General features: G+C 40.6%; 1 protein-coding gene across 3 annotated transcripts in view; it reads right to left on the minus strand.

Moving 5' to 3' along the window:
- Positions 1-12,715, minus strand: part of TLR5 (toll like receptor 5) — a 54,049-nt gene that overhangs the window by 37,323 nt on the left and 4,011 nt on the right. Inside the window, exon 2 of one of the 3 annotated variants that reach the window (XM_087964410.1) lies at positions 10,648-10,796. The exons of the other annotated variants lie outside the window; for them this stretch is intronic. The gene's annotated coding sequence lies outside the window, so the exon portion shown is untranslated. The remainder of the gene's footprint in view (positions 1-10,647; positions 10,797-12,715) is intronic. 3 annotated transcript variants of the gene reach the window in all.

The raw sequence follows: 12,715 nt of genomic DNA on the forward strand, positions 1-12,715 counted from the left end.
GTCCATAGATCTGATGGAGGCGAACCTACATATTGCTATTCGGCCTTCCCACTATAAATTTCTGAGATTCTGTTATAATAACCACCATTTTGAATATGTGGCCCTTCCTTTCGGACTAGCTTCTGCCCCCAGGACCTTCACGAAGGTTCTTGCAGCGCTAGCTGCTCATCTCCGTGATATCCCCATACGACTCCAGTGTTATCTTGATGACATCTTGATTTTGTCATCTTCCTATCATCAAGCAGTCAGAGATACTCAGAACACATTACAATCCCTACAACAACACGGGTTCTCAATAAATTGGAAAAAGAGTCATTTAACACCATCGACTCGGTTAACCCATCTGGGGGTAGTCATAGATACGGTGGAAGGCAAAGTTTACCTGTCACCAGATAGACTAAATAGCATTCAGCAATTAGTTAAGGAGATCAGGGGTCTTAAGAGGGTGTCCCTAGTGGAACTATCAAAATTGTTAGGCAAGATGATCTCATGTATATCTATCATCCCTTGGGCCCGGCTCCACACTCGATCCCTCCAGTGGTTCCTGCTCCCATACTAGTGCGCCGGCCAAAGCAACTCCAAATACAAGGTCAAGGTACCATCAAAGGTCCTCATATCTCTCCTCTGGTGGACCAGACCAGTCATCAACAGAGGCTGCCTCTTCAAAGAGCCACACAGACTTACCATCACCACCGATGCCAGCCTGTTTGGATGGGGAGCACACGTTCAATTGCTCACAACCCAAGACCACTAGTCCGCCATAGAACAGTCGTGCAGCATAAACTGGCTGGAGCTTCGAGCAGTACACCTGGTTCTCTGCAGCTTCCTTCCACAAGTACGCAATCAGTACATACTAATATTGACCAACAACGTAACAGCCAAAGCTCACATAAACAAACAGGGGGGCACACAGTTGAAACATCTCATGCGGGAAGCGGAGCGCTTGTATTGTTGGGCGAAGAGCAACCTACTTTCCATCAGAGCAGGGCACATTTTGGGCCTGTCGAATACACAGGCAGACTGGCTAAGCAGGGCCACGATTGATCAATCGGAGTGGCGTCTCCATCCGACCCTGTTTCAAGAGGCAGTCAGGACATTTGGTGGTGGACCTGTTCGCTTCCCCCCTCAACACTCAGCTCCCGAGATTTTTTTCCAGGTACCCCTCGCAAGGAGCAGAGAACTTCAATTTGCTCCACTGTCGTTGGCCCCCGGGACTTCTGTATGCATTCCCACCATTTCCACTGCTTCCCAAGGTCATCCAGAAACTGCTAGACAAGAGGGCGGAGCTGCTTCTAGTAGCTCCTTACTGGCCCAGACAGCCGTGGTTTGCAGACCTCCACAGTCTAACCATATCAATACCATGGAGAATTTGCCAGACAGGGTCTTGCTAACCCAGGGACCCCTTCAACATCTGGACCCTCAATGGTTGCACCTGACCGTCTGGAGGTTGACAAGTCATCTGAAGAGCAAAAAGTTTTCCAACAGAGTTATCGCCACCTTCCAAGCCGCCAGACGCCCCTCAACAACTTGCATTTACAATGCCACATGGTCCAGTTTCTGCAAATGGTGTACCAAGTCTCGAATTAATCCCATGTCTCCATCTGTGGCTCAAATCCTAGAGTTCTTGCAAGAGGGACTTGACAAGGGATTATCACCTAATACGTTGAAAAAACAGGTGGCGGCCTTGGCATCAGTTCTCATTTGTGAAGGTCTACTATCTCTTTCCCATCATCCACGCATATGGAGTTTCCTTCGAGGAACCACAAATTTACGCCCTCCAGCGGTACACTGTTATCCCACCTGGGACCTTAACAAGGTCCTCGTCGCACTCACCAAGGGCCCTGTTGAACCCTTGAAATCGTCAAGTCTCCAATTTCTGACATATAAAGTAGTTTTCCTTGTAGCGATCACTTCTGCTCGTCGTATTTCGGAACTTGCAGCTTTGTCTATCAGACAAGATCTTTGTGTTTTCCATTCTGACCGGGTGGTCCTTCGTCCTGATCCTACATTTATTCCCAAAATTAACTCGGTTTTTCATAGGGCACAAGAACTGATACTTCCTAATTTTTGTCCCAGACCATCCCAAGGGTTGGAACTACAATGGCATAGGCTTGATGTGAGGCGAGCATTGTGAATATATATTAACCGAAGCCTTATTTGTGTCGTTTCAGCCCAACACTCAGGGATGCAAGGTCTCATCTTCTACAATAGGCCATTGGCTATGGGCTGCGATAGCGAAAACATATCAGAATCAATCACTGCAGGTGCCCAGGGGCATAACAACTCATTCAACAAGGAGCGCCGCAACATCGGCAGTGTGGGCCACACAGGCACCAATAACTGAAATTTGTCAAGCCGCAACCTGGGCCTCTCCATCGCCATTCATTAGGCATTATAAAATAGATGTGTTTGCATCCACTGAGGCCTCCTTTGGCAGAAGAGTTCTGCAACGGGTCGACAGGGACCAGGAGAGGTTTCCAGGCCAGATGGAGTTCCTCCCGTAGGACAGGCCAAGCTTTGGTATGTCCCACTACTGGATGCTCTGAACAGCTCATGGGAGAAAGGGCATTGGTACTTACCTGACATGCCCGTTCTCTTTGAGCTGTGAAGAGCATCCAGCCACCCCTTTTCCATCTGGTGGGGTCCTGTTTCGGCCAACGAATTTGTTAGGGCATTGAGGATGAGGGCGTTTATTTCTCTCGTCTTCGCCAAAACTGGGGAATGCTGGGGAGGAGTCCCGTGGAGGAGGAGGAGCGTTCCACAGCACTGCCCGAAAATGCCAATGATCTCTGATGACCAGATGGAGAGAGCTAACGTCAGGAGATCGTAAAGTGATTTGGAGGCTGAAAAAAATGAACTGGACTATATCCAAACCTGCTGAGTAATACTCCTGTTTCGGCCAAGGAAGAACAAAAAGCACTGCCTATCCACAACGAGGCTGAGCCAAAACTGGGGAATGCTGGGAGGAGTCCCCTGGAGGAGGAGGAGCATTCCACAAATTAAGCCCAGCCTAGACATGCAGAGACTGAAGCACCGCCCACTACTGGATGCTCTTCACAGCTCAAAGAGAACGGGTGTGTCAGGTAAGTACCAACGCCCTTTTTCAAAGCTCTCCATCAGTGGTGGGATTCAAATATTTTTGCCACCAGTTTGGTGGGTGTGGCTTAGTGGGCGCGCTTTGCGTGCGTGCACATAGTTTGCATGCAAGCTGCGCCAAACGTGCACTTTGTGCAGGCGCAGAGGCATTCTAACTCTGCTTCCGCAGCTTCCGCGTGGCACTATTCTGTGCCGCGCAAAGCAGCTGCGCTTCAAATTCAGTGGATAAAAGTGAGTATGGGAGCCCAGGCAGGCAGGTGGGCCCAAAAGCAGAGCAGTGGAGAGAACCGGTTTGGTCTCCACTGCTCATCGCTGTTATCTGCTCTCCAGAACTGGGCCGAACCAGTAGAATACCACCACTGCTCTCCATGTCTGCGTAACTGGCAGATATAGAAATAACTCTGAAAAAGGAAAAATTGTGCAACCCTGCATATACTTGTGGAAATTAGAAAAGGGGGATTTTCTTGGTACGTACTGTAACTTAGTTCAGGGTACAGACAATTCAAATAATATGCTGCACTATAGAAATCAAGGGGGTAAAGTCTAACATTATGCAAATATACAGAAAGTACCAAATAAAGTACAAAATAATTAGTATTTAGTTCAAATAAAAACTGTATTTTACACATTGACAAGCCATTAAATATCTGTCTCAGGCTCTCAAAAGAGAAATCACTCTGAATTCAGAACTAGTTACAGAGGAAAATATGATTAATAAGGGACCAAATGGAAATTGATTTCCCACTTTTGAAGAAGGTTTTCTTTTCTTTTTTTTTCTGGTTATGTATAATGATAATAGGAGACCGAATTTTGAGTTTCCGGTTTGTCGGCTTATGCGGTAGGGATTCGCGAGCTGCGCGATCCCTGCCGCGCTAGCCGCTTTTGGGGCTCCGATCCGAAAGGGTGCGGAGCAAGGCTGCCCTGCAGGGGCAGCTGAAGGTAGGGGATCCGGAAAAGGGTTTGGGGTATTGCAGACCCCTCCCTGGCCGGCAGAACCTCCTTTTACCAAGACGGCATAGCGGCGGTCTGTAATGGCTGTCACAAAGCAGCCGGCAGCTGGGCAAGTATGCGCAGGAGGAAGAGGAGAAAGTTTTAAAAGTGAAAGTCTTCTTGGTCGATCCAGGACTCTGAGATATATTTAATTTAATTCCTGGAAGTGATGGTTTTTTGGATGATTCTTTCCATAAGAGAAAGTAAGCGCAATTCTGAGGTGCTGAAAGGAAAGTTTACTCTCCCTCCCGACGGAATTAACAAACGCATATTGAGAAACCTGTTTTTTTTCAGGAGAGGACAAAAAATATATTTATCTGGCTGGATTTTGTTGGAGGAGATGCCTTAAGGATTTGGAGACAGAATTTTTTTTTAATAAGGCTTCAAAACACAGATTTGGATTTTCTTTTTTCCTTTGTCTGATACTACCCCTGGAAAAGAAAGTGGGAAGTTTGGCTTGGCTTGGCTTGATTGAGGATTGTGGACTTTGGGATTGTCTTACTTTTCTTTTGGAATATTTTGGTTGGAGTAAGAAGAAAGAGGGAAAAAGAAAAGAAAAGATTTATAATGGCTTTCTCCCTTGAGGAACTGAGGGATGAATATGAGCAAACAAAAGCAGCCTGTAAAGATGGTATGGAAAAAGCTTGTCTATTTTTAGAAATGGCGCTGGTTAACTATGAACAGACAATGCGACAGATGGAACTACAACAAGAAGAAGACGAAGACACCATCTTTAATGAATCCCAAAATTTACCTAAGGAAGAAGGAAGGAAGAAAGCGAGGAAAATGAAGGACTTAAGATCTAAAAAAACATTTAAGAAAGAGAAAAATATGATGCAAAATAAATATAATGATAGTAAACAAGAGAAAAAGGGAATACAACAGAGAAGGGATGCCAGCAAGACAGAGGTTAGAAGAAGGGGGGTAGGAAGATCGGGTGGGGGAAGAAAGAAAGGGGAAAGGCGGAGAAAAGCCACAAAGTTTTAAAATTGGATGGGAAAAGAGGAATCTTTTTCAGGGATAAAGGGTAAAGTATAATTTTTCTTAAAAAAGATTTTGCAAGGTACATAAGACGGTATTGTAATATTTGTATTAGAAATAGAAAATTAGAATGGTTTAAGAGTTAATAAGAAGTTAAAATGTTGAAATGTTTAATAATGATTGATTTTTAAAATGTAATAAAATATTGAAGGGAAAGGCAATGAGAATGTTATAAGATTTATTATTTAGATTTATTATTTAACTACGTATTTAGGAGGATACTATGTATTTAAACATTTCCGATTTATTACTCTGTTTTTATTGTTATTAAAAGTAAAAATTAATAGATAGAATGTACCAAGCAGAATCAGATTGGATATTAGGTGTCATTTTAAATGTTAATCTAATATTCAGGGAGAGGATAGAAAGGCATCATACTCTGATTAGAGATTTCAGGAGAAATTCTTTTTTTTTTTTTTTTCAGTATAAGGAATGAGATAGAGTGATAATAAAGGATGGGCAAAAGATACAAATATAATGATTTAAATTAAGATGGATTGAATAAGATAGAATTATGAAGAGTGAAATGTGTGGAGAAGTATATATAGAAGATACAGAATGGTAAATAAAATAGGTAATGTCTGTAAGATGAGCATGAATATAATTAAAGCCCATATAAAAGAGAGGTACCGGGGCCAAGTTACTTTACTAAAAGATTTTTATATGTTTGTTTGTGTCTGTTTGTTTTTGAGAAGTATTGGTGAAACCTTTTAGAAGCATAGAAAGAAAATGACGATAATCAAGTCAGAAAGAAATAGAGGACAAGAGATGTTTTTATGTTCATTTAGAAATGGTTTAAAATAGAATTGTATTGTATAAGATAAGGTTTTATCTGACTTGTAAAATTTATAATGGAAAAAGGTTCAAATATGTAATGGTTGATGATGATTTGTTTGTTTTTGAAATTAATAAAACTTTTTTTTTTTTTTTTTTTTTAAAAGGAGACCGGAATTTTCTTGTTTCAATGTTCCTGGTTTTAAGTGGCAGGCTTATCTGAACATTTCCTTTTTATAAACAAGTTAAATAATTGATTATGTGCAATCAAATTGGCAATTTGTCACAACTGTAGTCTCAACATAAATGGAAGCTGTTATGCAGGCATTCTAATCCCTAACCTTTTCACTTCCTGACCTCCCTGCTAAGGTTGCAAGTATATTATTATATGAGAACATCAGCTGTGACATTCACAGCCATTGGAGATAAGAGGCTGGCATGTGTGATGCTCTTTCCTTGAGGGCAAAACCTATATAGCCCAGAAGCAAGAGTCTTCAGAAAACTGAATTGGGGCTTAAAACTGCTAAGACAGATAATAGAAATAGCAATAGCACTTACATTTATAAGCTCTGCTTCATAGTGCTTTAGAGTACCTTCTGAGTGGTGCTCTAAAGCACTAAAGTGTCAGCATTATTTGAGTATTGCCCCCCCAACTGGGTCCCCATTTTACCAACCTTGCAAGAATGGAAGGATGGGTGAACCTTGATCTGGTCAGGATCAAATTCCTGGCTGTGGGCAGAGTTTGTCTGCAATATTGCATTCTAACCACTGTGCCATGATGGCTATTATGGTCATGCATGTAAGGATGTCTGTTTCCCAGTTCCTACCTGGCAGAAGTTCCTACAGTGTGTTAGTGTAATCAACCAAATAAAGTCACGGTCCTATCGGAACCTAGTTTGGAGGAGGAACTGGAATTGGGACCGTCCGACGGGAATGGCACATCTCCCTTGGAATGTTTGGAGAAGCCAGGGGCTGAGGATGTCGCTGTCCCAGGCCCTCAGGCATTAGGAGAAGTAGATGACCTGATGGAGAACTGCCTGCCTTCACAGACACATTGGAGGATCGGCTGCTGACAGGTAGTGGTGCTGATAGGTCGCAGATTCCCTTCTAATGAGACATACATTTCTAATATTTTATATTTTGTATTTTTATCTCTTGTATTTTTATTGAATACAATAAAAATAATAATAAATAATAATCTTTATCTTTATACTACAGTCACATGCAAAGAAGTTAAAAATCTCATTAACCAAATTAAACATGGTAAAGTCCCTGGGAATAATATCCCCCCCGAGCTAATTAAATCCAATTCAAATTGGTGGATCCTTTTATTGGCTTCCTGCTTTTCACATATTAATCGCACATATTAACCATAGCTAAGATTACAGGTCTTGGGGGAAGCTGTAATTGTTCCCTTGTGCAAAAAGGAGGATAGGAATGCCCTGGTTGATTACAGACCAATTAGTTTATTGAACATGATTACCAAATTATATGCCATGTACCTATTCACCAAACTTCACACTTGGATAAGATGAGGGAATAATTGACCCTGAGCAAGCAAGATTTCAACCAAAATGATCCATTGTAGATCGCTGCCCAGTACTTCAACATCTAGCAGCCAAATATACAAATCTGGAATCCTACTGTAATGAAGAACAATTAGTAACCAGCTATGACAAATATATTTTTTATTTTTTTCCAACAAAAGACAAAAACAAAGTGGACAATTGGTTCCCACAAATTAGAGTACATCAAATGTTTTAAATACTTGGGTGTAATACTTCAGACCTGTAGGAAATTATCAGCTCAGATAAATTATGCCATTTCTATTGCCCAAAACAGCATACTAGCAATAACTAAAATTTAAAGGCAATAGGGGGCAAATTACATTCTGGCAACAATCAAACTCTTATGGTTTAAACAGTTGCCCAAGAGTTAGTTCTTGATTTACACCTACAATTGAGATCATAATTTCTGTTATTAATTACAATCATGTTACCATGGGGGTAGTACAATGGTCCTAACTTTCAGGCTGAGTTGTAAGTCATTTTTTCCGAGACCACTGTAACTTTGAACTGTTGTACTTAAGAGACTTATAAAGAGAATTTCATTAAGAGTTAGTTTAGTACCCCAAAATGCACCCCTAATGCAGTCTTGAGGCTTAAAGCTAATAAGCCAAATATTAAGGTTCAGGTCTGGAGTAAGATTCTAATCTCAGGACTCAGAATCATGTTTGACCTACACATGTGATACTTCTGCTGTTGTTAGACAGCTACCATATTGGCACTGTACCTGTATAGAAGAACTTCACAGTCTTTGACTCTGCTGAATATTTTGGACAATTAGCCCTTGAGGAGGCCAAATCAACAATAAAAGAAAGAATTAGGGACATTGATTGGCCAAATGATTATCATCAGTGCTGTCAAATCCTTTTACCAAATATTAGATAGATGCAAGTCTTTTACTGCAAGGTATCTATACAATCTAACCCAATGCAAATATAGAAGGGCTTTTTCCAAAGCCTGCTTTGATGCCCTCCCATCGACTCTACTGTCAGGAAGGTTTTATGGGACTCTTTATTTCCAGAGACTTTGTCCTTGTGGATCCAGTATGGGATACCCTCTCACATGTCCTCAAATGGTGTCCTTTTTATGATGCCCCAACATGTGCTTTGATCGCTCCAATCATTTCTAAATTTGGGGTTCATACTGATAAATTTTATGCTTATTACTTTTGAAGGAATGCTAACTCAATACCTCTTAGCAAGTGGTCAAATACCTTCATCAAGTAATTGCATACAACTTTTAATTAGATAAGTTGTTTTATTTCTTGTTTCACTGATAATGAATTCCTACACCAAACTTTCTCTTTTCTCACATAAAGGCTGGTCAAAGACTGTACGAAATATGATTTGATTTGAAACTAAATTGTTACTTTTAAGATGCTATGGTGTCGGGCTGCCTTGCACACAGAGAACATTCAATACTCAGACAGGAATCTATAGACCGCTTAACAACCCCAAAGGTCTTGTGCCTATCAGTGGGAAAGATCCCGCTATAGAACATCTGTTCACCTGGACATGCATATCAAGCTATTGGAAAATGTTATCTTTGACCATAGCTGAAGCACAATGATTAATATAATTTAAAAAGCACAATGTGATAAAAATGACAGGACCATAAAGTCAACCATCTAAAAATCAACACCACGATCAATTAAATGGGATTTGATATTCATGCAAACAGATTTACTATTGCTGCCATTTCCAATCTCTGCAATAGCCTCTATCAGGAATGAGTGTAAACATAAATACCACACACACAGCAACATACAGGCCACACTTCTCCAATGTTTTTTTTTCTCAATCATGTTTTATTTAACTTAAACTAATGTAAATATATATATATTGGTCCCAGGTCCCCCTCTAATCCCTCACCGCTGCTGAAACTTTGATAATTACCTGTTCTTTATTACATTCATTGACCAACCAACATAAAATATTGAAATAGATTGGTAAGTCAATAGAAAAATAAGATAATATATAGTTTTTATGGTAACGTATTAACCTTTGCCAAATGTTATAAACTATAAAAGAAAAAAATTGCAATGTTTAGCAAAATCAATATATTTTTCTTGGAGAATAAATAATTCAAGCAGAACAAATATAAGTGCCCTGAGAATATTATTATTAAAGGGGTTTTAAATCAAGAGTCAATGTTCCTGAAAAATTGATGGTTTAAACCAGGGGTGTCCAACCTTGGCAATTTTAAGACTTGTGGACTTTGCTGGCTGAGGAATTCTGGGAGTTGAAGTCCACAAGTCTTAAAGTTGCCAAGATTGGACACCCCTGGTTTAAACAGTGTTTTTCAAGCTTGATAACTTTAAGGTATGTGGACTTCAGCTCTCAGATTTCCCCATCCACACATCTTAAAGTTGCCAGATGTGAGAAAAACAACACTGATTTTAAAACAACACAGTCTATCCCTTTAAGGGCTTCACCAATATTGACACAAAGTCTACTTACATAAGGAATTTTCTTATATTTCCCTTCCATGACTGCCAGGGAAAGAACGTTAAAGCAGAGTAGTTATAGTGCCCTTCTGAATTTTGGATCTCTACTTTCACATAAATATTAGGTTTGTGTGATGATTTACAGAAACATTTCTAAGCAGAAAGGCCTAATCCCTATGTAGAACCTATCGTGCAAGAGCTTGACATTCTCAACTTCCAATAAGAATGCAATTCCTAACTGAATAATTTTTGCCATTTGAGTTTAAATTATTGGTGAGATGCCAATGGGACCAGACGTATCTGACCAAATGATTACTTTGCACAAGAAGCAAATAGATTTTACAAGAGATTTAGTCTCTAATATTGCCACTTTACTGATCTAATATCATATCTGGTACACAGCTGGCAATCTGGAAAACGTTATGGAGAAGTGTGGATTGCTCATACTCTAAAAGAGCCATCTTGTTATACGAGCCCAATTGAGCCCCATACAGCAACCAGATATAAGAATTGGCTGTAAATAATTTTAGTGCCACAGGTATAAATTTTGTGCCTCTGGTGATAAGAAAGGGGTTTTATAGCTGAGGCTGATCTTAAGGTTTCATCGTTCAGGTGGGCACACTATCTCCCTGTTTATTTGGGGGGGGGCGGTTTCCTACAATTAAAAGTTTTCACTTGTTCTCTAGCTGCAATGTCCAAGCTTTGAGGTAGCTAGAAAAAGAGTGTTGGCCTTACCTGAAATTTGCATCAGCAGAAGCATCCTATGGAAGAAGGGTGTTACAAAGAGTTCACACGGAGTTGGAGGCTCGGGACAAGGAGTTGGCCTACCCTCAGGACATTTAGCTTGGGTACGTCCCATGCTTTGGATTCTCCGATCCGTATAACTGAGAAAGAGCATTGGCCTTACTTGAAACGCATTTTCTAGTTGTATGGGAGGAGAATCCAAATCCCACCCTTAGATAGTAAGTCCCAAGCATGGAATGGTCAAGAAAAAGCACCAAGAACTCTCCAAGTCAATCATCAGCCTTCATTAAAAACTGGGCAATGCGCAGTGGAAAGGGGGCTGGACTAAACTTTGATTGACTCTGTCTTTAAGCAAGGAAGCAGGAGACAACTGCAATGATTGGCTTTCATAAGCTTTTGTGATACATGTCCTGATCCATCTGCTTGTCATTGATGGTGAAACCTTTTGTCTCAATGAGCTCAGTCTAAATGAAGTGAACAATGCCTCCGTTTTTCTAATGGGCCCACGCTTTGGATTCTCCGACCCGTACAACTAAGAATGGAAGGATTTTGTCTTGGAAGAATTGACCTGTAAGACTGTCTCTCTGAAATAGAGGGGCAAGAGAAATAATTTCAGCCAGGGTTAACAACAGTATTACTGAATCATCTGTACACAGTAAGATAGAAATATGTCTATTAACTAGCCATAGGAAGATGGTGAAAAGCTTGCTTAAGTGGGTTCAGTTTGAGTTTATATAATGATAAAAAGTACAGCATCAGGTTATAGTCAATACAATCCTGTCTGACGCCATCTCTCTACACGAATTTATTTTGTGAGACACAAGGAACCACTGCATCTAATCTTTAGTAGTGGGTTTCTAGGGGGGTCTAAATAGTAAGGCCAAGAGTCATCCATCAGTAGAAGAGTTTTTCAATTTCCACCTTAGCTTGTCTCTTGGGAATGAGTCAAAGGTGAGCCTAAAGCCAATAAACGAAGCATGCAGTGCAGAACAGGGTCTGACAGGGTATTTCTCAACTGAGTGCCACGGGATTTGATGCAAGGAGAAACAACTTGCCCTAAAACCTGCTTGTCTCTCCAAGATACACTCAGATTTGTACCAGTCTTGTAATTACCCTTCTAGAAGCTTTGCATACATTTTGCTAATTATGCTCAGGAGACTGACAAGGAGATAATCAAAGCTTATCCATCCCCCAGGACAGGCAGAAAAAAATATACCTTCATATAACCCCCCACCCCAATTGAAAAAGAAAAGCAGTTTGGAAGACAATAATGGAGGGGGGGGACTATTAGTAGCGAATGGTTTAAAATCCTGTTCAACAGAAAATCAACCGCTTAAAAATCTACACACACAAACATATTGGTGAAAAGTCTCTTTAGATTTATTTTTCTCTGGTGGTGGTAGTGGGAGCAGCTGAGAACCAGTCTCATTTCTATGCATTAATAATACACCCCAAAGTGCCTGCCTTTTTCCATCAATAAAAAGTAACCATATCTCCTTTTACTCCCGAAGGCATTGTTCTCCAGTCTAGCTGTTGATATGGCTTCGCATTTTATTATAGTTAATAATACAGAATGTATTCCATTCAATTTCGCTTCTAGGTGCAATCTGCAAATATACATTATTTTTACAGAGCTATACCCTGTATTAGTATTCACTGACACTTTGAGGACTTAAAACAGGTTTGGCAATTTTTTGGGCCAGGGAAATAAGATATCAACCAACTTGCCGATGCAGGAGACAATCTAGTGACTCTGCCAAAAGAGACAGGGTTTTAAAAAAACAGGCCTTTTGTTAACAGGCTAGGCTGAGGGGAGGAGAATGGGAAGATTAACAGCAATAATGAGGGCAGATCTCCTTCAAGGGGGCACATTATCACTTTTAATTTTAGGATCTTAACCTGAAAAACCACATCACAAACATTTGGTTGTTTTGCTGCTAAGTTGCTGCTGTATTCTGTAATCTAAGTGGAGAGGGGTCCCATTGGCCTGGTGTGAGTGTTACAATGAATTGCTTTGCCAATGAGATGGGCAGCCTCTAAATTTGAGACATAAATAAAT

Source organism: Notechis scutatus, chromosome 1, assembly GCF_049901735.1.
Source record: "Notechis scutatus isolate UNSWTSFEM ecotype Mainland chromosome 1, rNotScu1.2, whole genome shotgun sequence".
NCBI lineage: Eukaryota > Metazoa > Chordata > Lepidosauria > Squamata > Elapidae > Notechis > Notechis scutatus.